Below are 20,055 nucleotides of genomic sequence, written 5' to 3'. Positions count from 1 at the left end.
GAACAGTCAGTGAGCATAATGTGTTTTGTAGTGCTCACGTTGGTAAAACGTTATCTGTCAGGATTCGTTTTACGGTGTGTTGGGCCATAATTTGGCTCTCTGCTGGAATCTGCTGCAGCTCGCGCCCGCCCATCCAGTGGCAGGTCGCGCTTTGCGTGTGCATAATTCTAATAATGAAGGGATGGTGGAGCAGCCGACTGCGGCTCCCTGCTGCGATGAGCGCGAGAGACGTCCTTCCTCGACTGCTGCTCGCGCCTCCCACGATCCCAGAGGTGCGAGGCAGCGGCTGTGCCTCGCCAGGGCTCCGTCCCGCGTCTCCCTCCCCAGTTACACTGCGGCTCCCAGGACACCGAAGCCTCTCGGTTGTCGACTCTGGGGCTCAGTGGCGAGTGACGTCACCCTCCGCCAACAAGAACCCGCAGCCCCCTCAATCCGGCAGTCTTCGCCGAGGCCCAATCAGAGCCCCGTGAAGGCAGGAGGCGGGAGCCCAGACGGGTGGGTGGGTTGCACGGCGCGAGGGGTTTCTGGCAGGTGCTACCCGGCAGCGGATGCAGCCTTTCCCGGCGACAGCCCGGCACCTGCAGGTAGGACGCCTCTGGGGCACCCACTACACCTGCCGTGGGGGATATAGCATGGGCGGGAATGGTGTGCAGTGTGGCTGTTGTGGCGGAGGCAGGGGATCCAAGGACGGAGTGACTGATCCACTGATGGTCAGATGAGTGGCAGGGATGCTGCGCTGCGTGCAGAGCAGGCGGTGCAGCCACAGCGCGGCTCCTGCAAGCGGAGATCAGAGCAGCTGACGTTAAGCCCCTTTCTATCTGTAAGCAGCAGCAAGGCTGTGTCGCGCATAGTAATTCCAGACCTGCTGCTGCTCTGCGGTTGCTGTGGCTGCCTCTTAAAAGGAAAGGGACTGAAAACGTCGGCGTCGCCAGGTGCATGGAGGTGATCAGACCGGCATCCAGGATGATGGTGCGTCCTACGCTCCAGGAAGGTCTAGTGTAATTTTAGTGGCCCCAGACCGCCTCCGTTCGGAAACAGACCAGGGAAATACCTCTGGGATGTGTGGGTGCTATCTGCCGCCCCCATCATCTCTCCTTCCATTGCTGTGCAGAGCACATGGGGGGCGATAGCGAAAGAGACAGCTCGCACCCACACACACATAGGTATCCCCGCTCTGTCTGCTGCAGGCATCTCTGCAATGTGACATGGACGCACGCGGATCCCCTGACACGCCACGCGCAGTGCACAGGAGCCGCCAGATCGATGACATTTTCCGAGCAATTGCACCGATTCTGCTTACCAGCGGGTGGTGCAGCAGGCTCCAAAAGCAGCTACTGTGGCTGCAAGGCTCCGTGATCCGTTTTTTTTTCACCTGCTATAGTAGCCAAGCCCCGCCCTTCTACACTGAATGTGACTCCCTTGTGGTGATGTAAATTTTAGGATTAGCATCCTCTGAGCTGCATGTACTCGCCGCAGGAGTCCCTGGAAGCTGTCTGCGTCCTCTCAATTTCCAAATATTTCCCAGAATAGCTTTAAATAAGGGGCCTGCACCCGAACAACACAGGGCAAGCCTCCCACACAGCAGCAAGGGGTGTCTGCAATTACCCACATAGAGTTGCATCAGTCTTCCAGCGAGTGAAAGCGCCTGACACTCTCAAAACAGAGGGTGAGTCTTTCACACAACAGAGGACCAGTCTCCGCGAGGGCACAGGCCTCCCTCAGAGCACAGAGGCAGCTGCCTTCATGGAGTGTGCCAGTCTTTCTCAGAGTACAAGTTCATCCCACCCCCGTAGAGGAGAACCACCCTCGCGGAACCGACGGCACAATAAATCGAAAGACCAGCCCCCCATAGGGCGGAGGGACAGCACCCCAAACATGATTGCATGCCTGCCTCCCAAGAATTTAGGGCAAGCTCCCATCGAACAGGCTACCCTATCCCCTTGGAAAGCACAAGCCTTTGGGGGATTAGAGGACCAGACTTCTATAGGCTGGAACGGCAGACCCCGAGGATTACGGGGTCAGCCTTCAAGAGGACAATTGACCCCTCTCTCACCCCATAGAACCAGAGCCCACATTGCAGACCATGAGAGTCAGGCCCCATAGACGAGCACCAGTCTACAATCTCTGCCCCACAGAAGAACGCCAGCCTCCCGGGGAGCGGAGCGTCAACGCCCCCCCCCCCCCCGTCCGACCTCTCCGGCCACTCTTCCACAGGATAGCCATCCTTCGGGAGAGGTGAGGACAAGACTCAGGCAGGGGCTGCCAGCCTCCCGTGGGCCTTAGCGTCAGCCTCCCAGGTAACAGCAGATAGCCTCCCATGTAGCACACATCCAGCCTTTGAAAGGGGAGCACAGAGGGCAAGTTACCAATAAAGCTACCCCAGAGCCTGGGGCAGCTCCTACATGCCCCCCGGGCCCCCTAGCTCAGTCCTTCCAGACAGTAGAGGCAGTCTCCCGCCGACATGGTGAGAGTTTATTCCACGGAAAGGAGCAGTGTCGGGAGCATGGGTGGCGGAAGGTGCCTCCCCTCCCCCAATTAGACATTAACCTCGGCCTCCAGCAGACATTAAGAGGAGGCCTCCGGCAGCATCTCCTCGTCCACGGCGGCAGGCAAGGACCAGCCCCCCTTGCAGCAGGAGGAGCCTCCCAATAGCTCTGCCGCAGAAAGCCGGTCCTCTCCTTTCAGGCGCGCAGGTGCTCTGCGGATGCTGCGGCGAGCCCTGGGCCTGCAGTCATGAGCTCGATGTCCGCCTCCCTGGCAGGATCGCATTGCATCAGATGCCTGGCATGGCGGCAGAGACGGACCCCACGGGCGGGCGCTTTCCAGTCCTGCGGGCCGATTGCGGGATATTTCCCGCTTTTCTCCACAGCCAGTCAGCGCAATGTCCCGTTTTTTTGCTTAAAAATTCTGGTCACCCTACGTATTGCGCCTGTTCCCATAAACGCGGTTCATATTAAATAAATTGTCTGTACATCCCAGTGCGGCTAACAACATGAGGCTGCAGCAAGTGTGCATGTCTATGTCTTCTGTGTGTTATCTTCTTTGGTATATTCCTGCAGGAAAAGGTGTGGGGGAGGGGTTGGAAATTATCAAGGGATGTTCCGCTCAGGAGGGCTTGTTTTACACCGGGTACTCCTCCAGTTGCAGCCATCCATCTCTAGATCCCAGCCCGGCGGGGCACAGTAATGTTCGGCGTTGCACTGCACCGTTTGGGTGTGTTTCTCGGTGCATGTTAATGAGCCGCGATGCCTCAAACATTACCTTGCATCCCCCGGAGGCGGCAGTTACACTGTTGTCAGATTGGGCAATTTTGGCATCGCTGCACACATCTTTCCTCTGTGAGGCATGTCTGGCTGGTTTTGTCAGGCCGCACCCTCTGTTGCGTGCAGAGGGCCACCTTTTTTTGTTCAATTTCGGAACCTTGTGTGAGGAATATTTCCCAGCGATGACTTGAACCCGAACTGATTTTCGTTTTTGGTGTACCAGTGTACCAAGCAAGGATTATATCGAGGTGGCCATTCGTAACCCTCTCTGTACATTGCGTTTAATGACACTCCTGCAGACGAATCTCACTCTTTAATTTTTTTTTAAAGCAGTAAGGGCCGGATGTACTAAGATAATGTTCGCAAAAATTGGTCACAATTTCCGCACCATTTTGCTAGCCCTATGATATTTTTCGAACCGACCTATGTACTAATAGATCTGTTCCCCCAAAAACTGAATCTTAGTGAGTAACAAATTGACCAGCTTCATGAATATTAAAGAGGCAGGTTGCAAAGACTCACTACAATTCATTGCAATCCCAGGCACAGAGATGGCTATCCCCACAGAGATGGTGGTCTCCTAGGGTCAGCAACCACCATGTCGTAACATAGGACCCGCAGTGTGGGGGGCACCCTCAGCACAGTACATTGGCCTGAGAGCTCTTGACTGAGTCCAGATGGGGGCCCCTCCCTGTAGTTTGCAGGAGGCCCCCGCTCAAGTTTCATTACGCTACTAGTCCATGACGGTGTTTAAATAAAGCAATCCTGTTTTTTAAATGCAGTCCATTTTTCTTAAAGTAAAACATGATGATTTAAAAAAAAAGAAAGAAAAGTTTCGCAAACTTTTTAGCATAAGCAGTAGTTTGCTGGACCACTGCCTAGCCCTAAAGATATTTTTTACAAACAATCAAAAAGGGAAAAAGGTTTCTAAGGGACCCTGTTAATTTTGAAAATAGGTTACCTCTTTCCTTGTGTAGTCGGTAAAATATCAGTGTTTTGCAACCAAATTTTGAATTGCTAGATGTCAATTCTTCCCATTGAGAACTGAAATTTAGAAAGGCTTCCCTAAAGACGCCCCTTCCAATAATGATTCAGTATGTACTTGCCAACCAAAATTCACATTGCAAATTGCAAACCGCGATTTTGATTCAAATTGTGATTCAGTAACGTGTTACCAAATCGCTGTTTGGGACATATCAAAAAGCTATCTTGCAGTCACGAAGACTCAGATTTAGCAACTCTCAGCCTTTCCAACCGTGAATACTTACTACATCTGGCTCTAAGGCTTTGCAACATATGAACACATAGTGAAACCAATAAAGCATTATTGTATTGTACAGTTATCCAACTATTTGTATGGAGTATTAGGTGCACACAACAAACTGAATCCTGTCTGCCTTAGGATGCTTTTTGTATTTACTGTATGGATTGGTACTGACATTGCTTAAAGCTACCTGGAAAACACAGCAGCACTGCATCAGTAACAGGTAATAATTAAGGATTTCGAACATTTAGCATATAATGGGGATGGATAGATTATCCTGAGTATAAAAGGAGAAACTTAGGTGCTTAGGGAGTCTTACACAGAAGTTATACATTTTGTTTGCACCCCCATCAATGTTTAGGAAACACAACCCTTACATTAATTTAAAAAGAAAATGGTGTCCTCTTTACAAAAAAGAAAATAAACACAAGGATGGCGTATTCTCGTCTCACAACTGTTCAAATGTTTTAAGTGTGTTCCGGGTTTGCTACTAGATGAAGCTAAGTGCACTGAGTGACTGTTGTTGCCATTTAGGTGCATATAGATGTGCAGGGTTTGCATCCTGAAGAGGCCAACTCAACCTTTTGTCCTTCAGAAATCAACAAAAAGGGCACAGTTGAAATGAACAATACTAACATCTATTATTTGAGAACCAAAAGACTATTAAAGGTTTGATAATTCTTATATGAATGGTTAAAAATCATTTCAGACAAAACTTTAACATCATATCTTTTAGCCACATTCCAGATTCATTTTTCCAGATTGAACAAAAAGAAATCCAAGTAAATGTCTCTTGCTTTTCCTCTCTTTCACACACAGGAAAGAGTTGCAAATCTCATGTACTATGTCCACATTCCCACTGATGAGGCAAGTCTTAGCCCTGGCTTCTCTTTTCTATTACTATTATCCGCATGTCGACCCCAATCGTTGTTAGGTTGTGTTCACTAAATACCAGTTGCATTATCTATTCATTCATACCAAATATATGGGTGATAAAAGAAAAAGGGACTAGAGTATGCTATGTAGATTCATATTTTTTCATTTGGAGTATCAGGAGAGGTATACAGGTTTAATGCTTGTCACGGGGAGACCAACTTTCACACCATGCTAGTAGTATATTTGCTATTTTTAAGACTCCACTTAGAACATATTTTCCATTAAGATATTTGATATAACAGATTATAGATATGTCACTGTGTTTTCTAACCGATATAAGAAATCATTATACCATGGTTCTAATGATTTTTTGTATGACACCTTTCTATATACAGGGAAATGTAAGGCTGGGGTAACAAAACAAAACTATGAGGTAATTACAGTAAATAACATCCAACATCTAACCAGCAATTATGAATGTGTAAGTAGGCAAATAAAATCATGTTATGTTATGTTTAATGGGATGTTGTCAGCAATGCAGCAACGAGGTTATTCATTTGGGAGGGTGCACTTAGTTTGGCTAGGTCAGAACATTGTTCTGAGAGAATATTTGCTCAATCCATGGTATCTATGACACAAGCAGCAAGCAACCCCAGAGAAGTGCATGGCAGGTTTTGAACAGCACCACGTTTTAAAGTAAAGACTGTGACACAATAAAGTTTCCGAACCACTTTAGAAAAATAGAGAAAAATTTAATGAGCGAAAAAGACACAGAGGTATGGATTTTTGAAGTTTCAAGGAAGAAAGGCCCTAGAAAAAGTCAAGCACTTTAGACCAATAATAGTTCACGGTGTCCCGAGACCAAAGCACCATTCAACAGGTTATCAAAGATTTGACCTTCAGATTTAAGTCCAGATTTATATTCTGGCAGATGGAGTATTCTTATTTGGCCTGGTAGAGGACTTAACATCCACTAGACCAAGACTACTCCACCTGCCAGATTTTTAAATGACCGCCTAGCTGGTGGTAATTTATTAAGGCATTGGCAGGAACCACCGTCACTACAGTTCCTGTCAATGAACTTTACTGTTTGCTATGGGGTGGCATTGGATTGTCAAAGCCCTGTGGCAAACAGTATTCTTATTTTCAGAATCGAAATCCCAAAGTCAGATTTAGTTTTTATAAATAAAAAACAAGTAATCTTTCCCTCACCATGGTAGGCTTCTCTTATAGCAGGGGATCTTTATAATGTTTTTACTGTTCCTTACTGCCAGGTTTTACCTGGCAGCAAAGACCAATAAAATATGACTGCATGCCCGCCCATCTAAATTGGTTGGTCGAACATGAAGCCATTTCTCCAATTGCCCTGACTCCCCTGGGCTGTCAGAGGGGATTAATCGAGGCAGAGACAGAGTAGACTTTGCTGTAATTAACCGTAAGGTCCACCCACATGTAAATGAAGCGCACATACCACTATATTGACTGGGAAGGAACTCTGTAGCCATGGCAGAGTACCCTCTCCTCCAATATATAAATCAGGCCTATACTCTCCAACTTCTGGGAAAGCATCTTGTTGTTATCCCCGAAGCTCCTAACTCCTCAGGGCAGACTTCTGGGACTCAGATCTCTCGCCAGTCAGGTTGGTTTTCTGCATGGTTGAGTCCTCTTTAGTCAGCTGAACCCTCTTAGAGTCAGGTGTTCTTCTACCTGTTGTGTCCCTAAAGCAGAAGGGCAACCACTTGACCCTTGGTGAGCAGTACCAGTCTGTGGGTGCCAGCAATAGTCAGAGGTCCTTGAGTCCTTTTGTGAGTCATATTTTTCTCCTCGGGACCAGGAGTCAGAAGTCAAGGTTCTTATTCCAGCAGGGCCTTCTTCTTCAGATGGAATATTCCGGGGTCCATGAATATTCTGAGCAGGTCAAAAGAGGTAGTGATGAACCATCCTTTCTTCTTCCAACTTTTCCTGTCCCTTCCAAAATAACGAATCTGGTAGAGTTTATAATCCCAGGACAAAACTGCTAAGTGGTCAGTAGTTACCATCCATTGGCCTTTCCTTGGTTCAGAGGCAAGCCGTTGTCCTCTGAGTCAGAGGCATCAACTTTCCCAGTCAAGGATGTTGATTGCCGATCAGGATATGTGATGAGTGGCAGAACCTTCTGTAAGACAATCCTAGCTCAGGAAGCCTAAAGTACATTATTAACATAGTTACCTTCATGCATAAGTAATCAAAACTATGACTTCCCCATTAAGCCAAATTTTAAAAACTAAGCAGGGAAGAACGTTGGAACAATTTTCTATCCCTTTCCTAAGCAGAAATGGTAAATAAAGTTTTTAATCCCACCTAGGCTTATTAGGAAAGATCAAGTTAGGTCTATAAAGTGAAATAGCTTATGGGTTTTTCTGTGTCCTATTTTTATATATTAGCACCCTGTCATGTGGCCTTATAAGGCACACTTTTAGGAATTACTTATGAATATATACAACATGTCTATTTATAAATAGCAAAGGCATTGTTCCCTGCCATGGGTCAATAAGTGCATTTAAAATGCAACTCAGACAGACTACAGTGGGGTTCCTAGCAGAAATATATTGTTTTCATGTATGTAAGTGCTGTAAATATACACTGCTTTCCATATACAATGTTTAACTTTCCATACTATAAGTGCATTTACAATGGACTTATAGGGAGGTTAATTAGGTAAAATCAGGTATTCCAACATAAAGCACACAATTGATAAGGGGAGTACAGTCAGGCCTCTACTGTTTATTTATTTATTTATTTAAATATCTTTATTGCATTTTTAAAAGCTTTTTGCATTTTGAAGTTGTTCAAAACAGTATACATACATGTACAGGCAAGCATCGTGAAAGAGTACATGTGGCTGATATTCTTAGAATAAGTACATTTACAGAACCTAGATGGGCACTTCTCTACATTTGTAATACTAAAAGGGAACAGTTGTACACTGCCTCCTCCTTGTTCTGTGTCACTCCTTTCCTTTGTTCACAAGTGAGAGGGCCTGTGAGATATACAGTCACATCAACCATGGTTTCGTTTAATTGCCACGTGGAGTGTACAGTGATTCATCACATGGGAGCTATGCATATATGTTCACCTCCATATAAAACTAATAAATCTGCAAGATATGCTAATAAGATATATATTTTAATCCTCTAAACTAAGAACTTGTTAAACAAACTGCCATCAATATAGTATATCTGCTGGGCCTGGATATGTGCATCTGGCACATGTATATTATGTTAGCTCGCCAGGCTGGCACCTTGGCTCATATATACAGCGAAGTGCCGGGTGCTCCAGGTGATCGATTGGGGTCTTGGGTAAGTTCGCAGCAGTGGGTGCAGGTCATAAGTGTGTTTCGTTATAGGTCCCAGCTGAAATGTTGGATGAGGTGCGCTCATTGACTTGAGGCGGTGGTGTTTGTGTTAGCTACCTTTGGGGTCAGGACTCTACTATTTAATAGTGGTAAAGAGCACATAATCCTAAAGTCAGCAAAAATAGGGTCCCGAAAAACATGAAACATCTTGGGTGGCCGTGCAGGAAATTTGCTTCCCATGTACTCTGAGTCAATCACAATGTTCTTACACTGGAAGCAACTATTCTATATAACAGCCAAACAAGCACTTACAAAATTGTTATGTTATGTAAATTTATAGAACACACTATTCCCCCGGAGTGTATCCTGGTACTGAATAGGTATGAGCCTAGCGTAGGCGCCTATGGGACTACTCAACACTGCTAGGCCTTTAGGAGTGATGTAGGATAAGGCTCTACCTCCAGATCTGGTTTTCTGTATGCACGGAAGGTGTGAAAGTAGGAGTCCGGACGAAAGCTTGTGAAAGCAGTCCAGTTTTGAGGTGTACTGGCCAGTCATATATAGCACTTTGAAAGTGAAGGTGAGGAGTTTGAGTTCTGCTAGTTTTATGCATGGTGAGGCAGTGGAGATCCTTCAGTTGTGGTGTGATATGAAAGGGCATTGGAGGTTTAGCGATATTCTGTCCACCAAGTTCTGAATGGTCTTCAGCCTTTTGGTGATTTTTTTGCTGATCAAAGGATAGAGGGTGTTCCTGTATTCCAGCTTGCTTGTGACCAGGGCACATGTGACAGTTTTTCGAGTGCTGATTGGGAGCGATTTGAAAATCATCCTCAGTATCTTCAGAGTATGGAAGCATGAGGTGGTGACGGTGTTGGCTTGAGCGGTCATGTCAAGTTTGTTGTCGATGACAATCCTGAGATTGTTGGCATCGTCAGTCCTAGCTCTGTTTGTCATCATGCAGAGTCCCAAGGTGAGGTGCTCTTCCTGAAGATCATGGTTTCAGTCTTGGTGCATGTTCAGCTTTAGACAGCTAGTCTTCATCCAGTGAGTAATTTCAGATATGTAGGCATTAAACTTGATTCGGGTACTGAGTGTCTTGTCTGTGAGGGAGAGAATAAGTTGCATTGGAGTGGATGTTGTTGTGTGGGAGTGGATATTGGTGGCTAAAGGGATTACGTATGAATTGAAGAGGGTCAGGCTCAGGGTGGATCCTTGCAGAACTCTGCAGATGAGATTACATACGTCTGAGGTGTATGGTGCAAGGCTGACTGACTGACTCTTTCCAGTCAGGAAGTAACAGAGCTATCAGAGTGTGTGTCCTTAGATTATGATGTTATGTAGGCATTGGAAGAGGATGGGGTGAGAGACTGTGTCAAATGCTACGGAGAGATCCAGGAGGATGAAGCACAATTATTAATTGTTTGAATGTATTTGACAATGCTGTGCTCAGATCAGTAAAGAAACTTACACTAGCTGTCATGCAACATAGGAGTGAGTGATTGCATGAACAATTGTCCTGTATCCCTTGATTCAAATGCCACCTGTTTCACGATTCACTGTAATGACATACATTTTGTATTTAGACCATTTCATACATGGGGATGCAGAAGGAAGGACTCAAAAACATCTCCCTAAACCAGGGCCACTGGAATTATGCGATTGTGCGTCTACAATATTTTTTTGCATAGTTCTGAATTTACTGCATTTGCCACATAATCCATCATCTACCGCATAATCTGCAGATTTCCCCCCAAAAAAGCTTGTTTCTAGCTCAAACGTTCCGAAAGTTGCTATAAACGCAGCAACACGAGTTGCCAGGCAGTGGAAGGCTGTGTGCATAGTTTGACTGGTCACCTTTCTGTTGCTTTATGGCCATATTTGGGTGGTAAAGTGGTACTAATGCCCAGACAGTGTTGACAAGTCTAAAAATGTGAATTAATACTATCGAAAACAGTGCTACATTACCCCGCATAATTACTTTTTTTTGCTTCATAATTTAGTCAACCCTACTGCACAATTTGACCCTCTCCTTCCGCATAAATCCTAGTGGCCTGCTCTATGCTTACCCGGATCACATCGCCCTGTGCTTCTCAACATCGTCATAATTCTGTGCTTGTCTTGTGCAACCATCTTCCCCTCCTGCTCATCACCCTGTTCCCACTGTCACAATATAAATGTAAGACAGTTGGACTGCATGCATGGGCGTCTATTTATTAGTTTGTCTGCATGGTGTCTGTATTTCTGTCTGTCTTCATTAATTAATGGATGAATGTCTATGTGAGTGACTCAACTGTATGGCAGTTGTTTTGTCTGACTTTGTGCTTGTAGGTTTTGTTTTTTCCGAGTGTATCCACGGGGCACCTATGTAAGCACACATAATACAAACTTAATCTGTTGACCTTTTAAAAAGGTTGGAGTGTTGTGACTGTTTTCACTAGCGTTCAAGGGTAGTATATAATTTGAAACATTTCCGTAAAGATCTTCCCAATATTTATTTTACATTTTCCAACTAATGGTATGTCAGGAAGCTTTGTTTCAGAACAAAGTAGCCAATACACAGGTCTTTCTTCTCTGTTGTTCGAACACTCCTGACATTTAAATATATCTCTATTAAATCTGCCATTTCTGTTCCCGAACATACTATTTAAGTTTTACATTCTTTCCATATATAGTTTATGGTGCAGGCCATGAACAGCACTGCTACATTTTCTTTGGACTGCTTTCAGGTGCTTCATGATAATCAGAACTGTACTAAGTAATGCAAGTATGGCTTTTTAATGTATTTAACAATAGCTAGCACTGCATCAAATTAGTAGGGCAAGTAAACCTCTGCACATGGAGAGTACCCTCAAACTTCTCAACAAAGTTACCATTGCATTGTCCCTCTGTTGGGAAACTGTGACATAATTAGTTAGAGGCATTTCACACTTTAAAACAAACATATGAGATTCTGCAGAAACAATTTCACATTTCTGCTGGTAATACAAGTAACATTTGTGGTAGAAACGAGAATGTTTTGAAAACATCAGTGAAAGTATAATATTTTTTTCAGTTTTGTAACGAAAACAATTTTAAAAAGTTTGTCAAACGGTTCTCACAGTATTTGTTTTCAACATTACTGAATTTTTAGAAAATAAACTTATTAAAATACACATGCCCTCTGCTGCTAGGACCAGATGTATGAAGGAGCAGAATAGGGCCGTTAAGGCTTGGCAAAAAGGCTTTTTGTTGTGTATGAAATGGAAACTGAGATTCTGTAACCCCTTACCGAATCACAATTTGGGTTTGGGACCAAATGAATATTTGAACGGAGCGTGTGTAGGGCGTCCCTTTCAAATACTGATTCAGAAAAGAATGTATTAATGTTTTGCAACTGATATCCAGTCTCAAAACATTAATATCTTACTGATCACAGAAATGTAGTGCTAACCCATTTGCAAACATGAACGGGTCCCCAAAGAAACCCTTTGTGAATGTTGAGACTAGGCAATGGTCCATGGACTACTGATTACGCTTAAAAAAATGTTACTGAAACGCTTAATAAAAATACATTTTAAAAACACATCCGTTTTTCTTTTGAGGAAAATAGGTTTCATTCAAAAACTGCTTTATTTAAAACCAATCACAGACATGGTAGTCTGCTGATGTCAGCAGCTCACCATCCTTGTGATGGCTGTAATTCATAATGGGTCTCATTTTGCATCCTACCTAATTTATACTCATGAGGTAGTTCAATGTGCAACAAACTACGCATCTGGTTGTTGCAAACCAACCTATTAGTACAAAGGCCAGTTTTCAAAAATAGAATGGATTCAGTAAAATTTGGTGCACGATTTATAACCACTTTTACCAAATCTCTTCATAGTAGATCTGGTCCCTAGGTTTGTACTATTTTGGTTAAATTCTGTTCAGTTGTTGTTTCCCTTGTTAAGAGCAAACTTTCCTTTCCTGTTGTCCTCCCCATAGGACCTCTGCAATTGTATCTGCATGAAACTTGGCATTTCTCAACTGAGCTGGACAGACCGGGCGAGTGCCAAATTCCATGTCACTGCTCCTTTAGTAGGATAAAGGGACTGTAAATGGACTCCTAAGCATCTTTACATGGGGACTGTATGTTGGGTTTAATAATTTCTCAAAAACCTAATTCAACCTAAATGGAATTTAATTCCCCTGGACTAGTAAAGTTCGGCTGAAGAAAGAGGGAAACACACATTCCTAGGCTTGTCCCATGGGTTATTTCTAATATGGTGTATGCAAATTGTTTGTGCTGTATGGTTTGCTTCAATATAATTGAGCTAATGTGAGAAAGGGAATGACAAAAAAATAAATTCACCCACATTTTTCCAGTTGAAAATTCATGCATGAGAAGATTTGTGGGGAATGACTCACGTAGACTGACAGTGGTAGAGTTTGCCTTTCCATTATTCAATGAGGTTTTTGAAATTCTCTTGTTTTAATAATGTATACAACTAGCACCCACTGTGCAAAATCATTACTCACAATCGCTTTAAAAAGCAAATCCAGTTTCCTCTAGTGCACACATTGTTTACTCAAATCCTCATGTTAGACTTCAAAACTTTTGAATTTGTATAAGCAAAAGTATGTGTACAAAAAAAGAAAATATTGATTCCATTGACATTTAGATCGACTCTGTATTCTGATTTCATGTTCCCCAGTTGTTTGTACACTCTAAATTTATAATTATACACATGTGTATAGTTTAACAGCTGGACTACAATTCAACGAAACAGAGTAAATACAATGACCAGCAATTCAATACATTAGTATCTGAGTCTCTAGTATCTAAAAAGTTGTGCTGGCATGCAGATCTTGCATACACCATCTTGTTGTTGAGGTTTCATTTCATGAATGTATTGATTAAGACTGCCTCCACCCACAAACGTGTGTTGGTGTTCATCGAAGTAGTAAGTAGATATTTACTTACATTTTCCAGTAGGAATCAGAACAAATTTTAAAGATCATTTATTTATTAGTGAATTTTAGTTAAAACCCCCACAACTTCTAGCACAGACTGGGCAATAGAATGAATCTCTACTATGGTATCTTGGTACTGCGGTAATTGTCATTGAATTTTAAACTATACATTGTCCTCATAGTGGAAGTCAATTGTATGCAATACTAATGCATGGATTGCATTGGGGAAAGGGGACAGCCACCTAATTTTTCTATTAGTCTCTCATCCTGCGTGCCCCCAACCTCAGCAGCATGTACGCACTGAAGAACCGGGTTTTCTTAGAACCCAGCGGTGCCAGGGACACACCCGAAGTCTTCAGATTCTCCTGTCTTGGAATACAGGGACACGGAATACTTCTGGATGGCGTCAGAGATCAAATTTATTAGCTGCAGCTAGTAACAGTAAACCCAGCAATACAACACTGTGTACAACTCAGGAAACAGCTCAATTTTCGTAGAGCAAGACATCTCTTTTTATACACCATATTCTCATTAGAAATGTACACCCACTGCGAAAAATTCTGACCAATAGGACACATTTTCTAACTGAGTATCACATTAACAAAAAACCCAATTTACAGTAACCCAACCCAAAAGTTAATTATTAGGACTGTCCCAAATTCAATTTCCACAAGCCGGACACACCCATAATTGAAAGCACTACCCATGTAATAAAAAGTCGTAAGGAAATAAACAATTCAGATGTTGAGTAGGATAAGATATGTGCAAGAAACTAAAAGTTAACGATATCCTGAACATTGATTGGCAATTTTAGACAACGATCAGCCAGAGAAATTGGCTTCGTGAAGGGTCAGTTTCAGGTGAAGAGGTCAGCGTCCTGCAGTTCACTCACAAGTCAGAAAAGGGCCTGTTAATGCATACATAAACAATGAGGCCCATGCAACTTTGTTCGTTCGGTTACCTCCACGGCCTACGTGAGGGCAACACAAAATGGCGTTATGAACAACGCAAACAAAATGGAGTCCGGTCCCGAAAACCACGGAACCTCAGACCCTCCTTTTGCCATTACGTAGGCAATGACCTAAACTCACGTCAATCTGAATCCAGGTCTGTATCTATTCTCATCAGGTCATCAAGGTGTTGCTGTAACATCATCTTATTATCCTTCGCTTCTCTCAGGACTGGTCTTCTCACACAGATTGTAGCACAAAGACTACAAATGGCGGGACCACACTGGATACATAAGCAACACGAGAAAAGGATCGCTAAAGCCATACCAAGGAACATCAGAATCTTCCATCCCCATTTGGACAGCAGTTCCCAAAACCATTCTATCAATGACCAGTTCCCTTCGTCTACATGTATAGACTCAGCGGACTTATGTAACCTCAAGATGGCTTGGTACACTGTCGGGGCGTTATCTGGTATGAAAACGCAGCAACTAGACCCGATCAATTTACATACTCCACCTCTATCTGCAAGTATAATATCTAAAGCAAAGTGGTTCTGTAATGTCATAAGGCGATCCGCTTGAAGCTCAGCTGTAATATTGCTAAGGGCACCTGCAGTCTCATTTATAGTGGCCTCGACCACTCTCGTAAGCTGACGAATATTTCTACCATTAGCCATAGGACCCCAAAAGGGCAGAAAACCTTTAAAGAAGTCTCCAACTTCTTGTGCGGCAGTGTCTTTTGCATCGATAACACCTCTACCATATCTTATCTTATGGTAATTGAAAGCAGCTGTGTATGTAGGTGGAAGCAAAAATGCCACATAACATGTGCCTGAAAAATCAGAAGGCAACCATGTATATGCTCTGTCGTAACAAACAAAATACGTGCCTTTAGCTGGCACGAACGGTGGAGATTTCTGGGAAGTATAGACATAGGTGTGAACACACACACACCATTACCTTGCAGACAAAAATGACCTCAGTGGGGTACAATCCAAATAGGAGGAGACCTTTTCTGTCTCTTTTCTGTCTCTCTTTCTCTGTCAGACTAATACTATATCTCATCTTGTTCCAACCAACATATGCTCATACCTCATCTTTAGGGATAGCATTATATGCATCAATATCTCTGACCATATCTACTATTTCCTGTATCAAGGCATTATTATTCACATTATCTTTAACAGAACGTACAGGAGATGCTTCATTCGCATAGATAAACATTGCTTGGAGTGCCCATACTGACCCATTAGGCGAAAAAGGCAAAACCAAATATGGCATTCCCTTATCAGTCGTATGTGGCATAAGACCACACACCCAACAATTCGTGGTATTTACGACTAGCTGATGCAACATCTGTATAAACGAATTGTTCACAAATTCTGATCTTCGTGTCTGTTCATGTTCAGGCAACGTATGAAACTCATGTGGAGAAACAGTAGGAAAAGAAAGAGTAGGTTGGGATGTAGATGCAAGCATCTGTTGTATAACATAGACAATCCAACCCACACATCCCAATATAATATTCAAAAGCATTAGAAAACACCTGTATTAAAAAACATTTGCTACGGACCAATATACATATCTTCACTTTGAAATCAGTTCTCTCAACACCCTTATCAGACTCTAGAGACTCCATCCTCTAACGTGCTGCTCACGGCTATTACCTTCTTCACTTAAGTGTGCGTCAAGATCGTACTAACGACCATGAACCACAGACCTTATGTCAATACGCGGCTCACCCCTTAAGGCTGTACCGTGACCCTGCAGCTGAGTCCGGATGGTGACTCGAAAAAGAAAAAAGTAAAAAAGACTCTTGATCTGACAAGGTGCAATTCACTATATAAAAAAATTCAGATTTTATTTGTCCATGTGAACAGTCTTTCTTGGTCTCAAATTGTAGCGTTCTTTACCAAGCACAGTTGGGTCTTTAAAAAGGAGCTCCGGATTCGTCGTGTCGAGCTTCAGATGTGGAGGCACAGCAGCTTGCAGAACATCATCATCCTCGCGTTCTGACCGAGTCCATGTCAAATGAGCATCACTAAAAGGCACGAATCTAGGGACTTTCTCACAATCTGTGTCAGCTATACCATCCCTCACCCACTGATCATACGGTAAAGGCAAAGGAACTTTTTTACAGTGGGTGGCATGCACCCAGTTATTTTTGCCAGCTTCTCTAACAGCGGTTCTAGTAACAAAAAGGACTAAATAAGGACCAGTCCATCTCGGTTCCAAATTCTTGGTACGCTGAAAGTTCTTGACCAGGATGTAGTGACCAGGTTGGATCATGTGTCCTGGATCTGTAGTAGCTGTCGGCAAACTGTCATAGACCTGTTGGTGGGAAAGACGTAATTTAGCAGTCAAGTCATGTAAGTAATCCACCAACATAGGGTACTCAAGGTCACTGTATTTTTTAGGACGAGGCACACCCCAAACATTCGCTGGACGACCAAAAACTATTTCGTATGGGCTAAGTCCCACACGAGAATGCACTGTCGTCCTTGTTGACAAATGAGCCAACGGCAAGGCATCTGGCCATGTAAGACCAGTGCTGGGTTGAATCTTAGCGAGTTTCAGCTTTAATATGCCGTTATAGCATTCAACAAGACCTGCTGACTGGGGGTGATTCGCAACGTGGAACTTCTGATTTTTCCCTAAACCAATACACACTTTCTTCATGACTCGACCCACAAATTCACTCCCATTGTCCGACCATACAATTCTCGGCAAACCAAATCTAGGGAAATACTCTTTGAGCAAAACCTTAGCTGTAGACAAGGCAGTATTATCCTTTAGGGGGTAGGCCTCTATCCATCTGGAAAAGGCGCAAACAACCACAAGGACATACTTCAGATTGTTGCATCTCTCCATGTGAATGTAATCTAGGTGTATCACTTCAAATGGATACGTCGGAGGAGCAAAATGACCAGCTGGAGTTGGAGTTCCCTTGCCAGGATTATACTTCAGACAAATCATGCAATGCTTCACAACATTCTCAGCACATTTTGGAATTCCAGCATTCTCCCATACTGGAGCCAACAAATTACATATTCCCTTCGAACTAATGTGAGCCATTACATGAGCCATAGTAACCACTGGGAGCATATACGCATCAGGCAGCAACCATCGCTGGTGTTCTGACAACTCAACCCAACAACCCGTCGAATCCAACATACCCGTACTCTCTCTCCACGTACTCACTTCTTTTTCCGTAGCTTCAGCCTGAATCATCTTCACACTTTCTATTTTGTCTTCACACATTCCACTTTCCACAACCCATCTTGCAGGACGTGCCACATACATACGGCTCATCATGTCTCTCGCCGTTTCCTTCGCAACTTCATCCGCAAACGCATTCCCTCGACCTACATCGTCCACAACTTTCTTATGCGCACTACACTTCACAATTGCAATCTGCTTTGGGAGAGCAAGAGATTCCAAAAGTTTATTCACTAACTGCCCATGCTGAATTTTTGTGCCATGGGAAGTAAGGAATCCTCTTTCTCTCCACAAACGTCCAAAACTATGGGCAACACCAAATGCGTACTGGCTATCAGTATAAACATTCACTCGCTTTCCCTCTGACAATACACACGCTCGTGTCAATGCAATAAACTCTGCTGCTTGTGCTGAATTCTGTGCTATATGTGCTGTTTCAACAACTGTATGTAAAGTTGTGACGGCATATGCCACAGTCGTTTCAACATTCGGAAGCTTGAAACACGAACCATCTACCCATAGGGTACCATCAACATTTGTAAGTAGAGTATCTTTCAAATCAACTCTAGCCTTCGTTTCTTCCTCTGTTCGAAGAAAGCAATCATGCTGTTCTTGAGCATCTGTCTCTACAGAAATCGGCAACAACGTCGCTGGATTCAACACATTACATCTCTTAATGTGAACATGGCTAGCCAAAAGAGTCAACTCATATCCTGACAGACGTGCACTAGTAAGGTGCTGAGTCTTGGTCCTGTTCAATAAGGTATCCACTGCATGTGGGACCATCACAATCAACGTATTATCCAATACCAAACCAGCAGACTGTCGGATAGAAACAGCCGCTGCCGCTGTAGCTCTCAAACAGCTCGGCAACGCTTTAGCTACCGGATCTAACGTCGCTGAAAAATACGCACATGGACGTTGCTTGTCTCCAAACTGTTGAGTCAACACTGACAATGCACAACCTTCTCTCTCGTGAACATACAATGTGAAAGGTTTACTGTAGTCAGGAGTACCCAATACCGGAGCCGAACACAATGCATCACGTAATTCAGAAAAACTTTTCTGACACTCATCAGACCAAGGGAGAGGATACGGAGTATCTTTAAGAGTCAATGCCAACAAAGGTTTCGCTAGCAAGGAAAAGTTGGGGATCCATTGTCTACAATACGAGGTGATACCTAAGAAAGCACGCACTTCTCTCTGTGTGGATGGTACACTCATTTGCGCAATCGTTTGAATTCGTTCTGGGGTCAACCTTCTTCCCTCCTTCGACAAGAGATGACCTAAGTAGGTTACTTCCTGTCGGCAATACTGTAACTTTGAAGGTGACACTTTATGAGGAAGGTCAGACAAATGTCGTAACAAAGATTCTCATGACGAATCTTCACCCACAACAAAGGTTGAGGAACTACATTACCCATTAACATATCTATGTCAGCTAAATTCATAATACACGTTTCAACTGTCTGAGACAACTCCTTGTGATAACCAGCAGGATTCTTACGAGAGTCAGGTAAGTTCTGCTTAAGAGCCAAGACCTCTGCTCTCTTCCAAGGGACATGTACCCACACTCACTGAAAATGGGCCGGTACACCCTGAATACCCTGATTAACATTAGCAACAACTTCCTCTCTCCAAACAGGGGGAACCTCTCTCATAGGATACTGCTTCACTTTCCTCCTAACAGAGGAATCAGGTTCGTACAATGTCTGAGGCGGTAATCTAGACCTAAAAACAAGTATCGTCTCCACGGCATCTGTAACATCAGATTCCACTATCGTCCCTTTAGCAAATTCTGACTGAACATCAAGCACTTCCTGCGGAATCCGACCCAACTCATTATCTTCCCATTCCTGACGAAGAAAAGTACACATTACATTAAAAACATACCTTTGCTTAGGCGGCTCCCACTGAAAGAAAACATCCATAACCGCTGGCAAATTATACCTGGAAGCATTTAAAATCCATCTACGAGCCAACAAATCCAACACTGTCCGTTCCTCGGAACTAGGAAGCTGACTACGACTCTGCTTACGTTCCGAAACAGGGGTCATATTCAGTGACCCAAACAATGGAGACAACAGATTAACAACAGTCTCAGTCATTCGTTTTCGAGCAGAAGGAGAAGAAGCAGACATAAGAACAGGAGAATAAGTATTTTGAGGCGAAAGAGGTGTAGGAACAAGAACAGTAGAAGTCGAAGATGCAG

At 43.7% G+C, this 20,055-nt stretch overlaps 1 long non-coding RNA gene across 1 annotated transcript in view; it reads left to right on the top strand.

The window, feature by feature from the left end:
• Positions 1 to 450: 450 nt before the first annotated feature.
• Positions 451 to 20,055, top strand: part of LOC144816928 (uncharacterized) — a 436,599-nt gene continuing 416,994 nt past the window's right edge. Inside the window, exon 1 of the long non-coding RNA XR_013606930.1 lies at positions 451 to 584. This is a non-coding gene — a long non-coding RNA (uncharacterized LOC144816928). The remainder of the gene's footprint in view (positions 585 to 20,055) is intronic.

Source organism: Lissotriton helveticus, chromosome 1_1, assembly GCF_964261635.1.
Source record: "Lissotriton helveticus chromosome 1_1, aLisHel1.1, whole genome shotgun sequence".
NCBI lineage: Eukaryota > Metazoa > Chordata > Amphibia > Caudata > Salamandridae > Lissotriton > Lissotriton helveticus.
The sequence above is the reverse complement of the archived record's forward strand: the minus strand, read 5'-3'. Positions and strand labels throughout refer to the sequence as shown.